The sequence below is a fragment of the Meleagris gallopavo genome, unplaced genomic scaffold, assembly GCF_000146605.3.
Source record: "Meleagris gallopavo isolate NT-WF06-2002-E0010 breed Aviagen turkey brand Nicholas breeding stock unplaced genomic scaffold, Turkey_5.1 ChrUn_random_7180001869382, whole genome shotgun sequence".
NCBI classification, from domain to species: Eukaryota; Metazoa; Chordata; class Aves; order Galliformes; family Phasianidae; genus Meleagris; species Meleagris gallopavo.
In genome coordinates, this window is record NW_011134382.1 from 2,419 (window position 1) to 3,696 (window position 1,278).

A 1,278-nucleotide genomic window follows, 5' to 3' on the forward strand; every position below is an offset into this window, starting at 1 on the left:
CTTCCCCCCACTGCCCATCCGTCCCTCCTTCTGTTTGTCCGTCCTCTGTGTCTGTCTGTCTGTCTGCCCCTCTGTGGGGTGGGGGTCTCGTCCCTGTGCTGCCCTCGCTTTCCCCCCTCCCCCCCCAGATATCCATGGGGCGATGCTGGGGGAGGGCTGTCTGTCCACCCATCCCCACCGTGTGTCCGTCTGTCCATCCAGCCACCCACATGTCCGTCTGTCCATGGATTGGGGGGGCGGGTGGCGTCTTCATCTGTGCATTCCCAGGGTGGGTGTGAGGTGGGGGGGTCTGTCTGTGTGTCTGTCCTTCTGTCCATCTGTGGGGATGGCTCCCACCTGTGCTCTGAGGGGTGGACGCAGGGCTGTGCTGTGTGGGCTGGGCAGTGTCTGTCTGTCCCTCTGTCCATCTACCTATCTGTTTCTGTCCTTCCTCTTGTTCATTCTGTCCATCCTTCTATCACCCCATCCCTCCGTCCATCCTTCTGCCCATTCATCTGTCCGTCTGTCCCTTTGTCCTTTCTTCTGTCCATCCCTCTGTCTTTCCATCCCTCTGTCTGTCTGTCTGTCCCTTTCTCCTTCCCTCCGTCTGTCCTTCTGTTCCTCCATCCCTCTGCCTATTCCTCCATCCTTCTGCCCCACTGTCCATTCATCTGTCCATCTGTCTGTCCCTTTGACCTTTTTTTCTGTCCATCCTTCTGTCCCCCTGTCCATCCATCTACCTGCCTATCTATCCCTTCGTTTTCCTTCTATCCATTCTATCCATCCCTCCATCCCTCTGTCCGTCCACCTACCTGCCTGTCTGTCCCTTTCTCCTTCCTTCTGTCCATTCTGTCCATCCCTCCGTCCTCTCTCCCTTCCTCCCTGTTTCCCCCTCCGTCCCTCTGTCCGTCCGCCCACCCAACGCCCCGTCCCCCCCCCAGGCGTGCCGACACTTCAATGACAGCGGTGCCTGCGTCCCGCTGTGCCCCCAGCCGCTCATCTACAACAAGCTGACCTTCCAGCTGGAGCCCAACCCCGACACCAAGTACCAGTATGGCAGCGTCTGCGTGCGGAGCTGCCCCCGTGAGCAGGGCGGGGGATGGCGGGGGGGGGCACAGAGGGGTTTGAGGGGGGGTCTGAGCGAGCCCCCGACTCCCATCGTAGATAACTTCGTGGTGGATCAGAGCTCGTGCGTGCGCGCCTGCCCCAGCAACAAGATGGAAGTGGAGAAGAACGGGCTGAAGATGTGCGAGCCGTGCGCCGGGCTGTGCCCCAAAGGTGGGGGGATGTGTGGGGCTG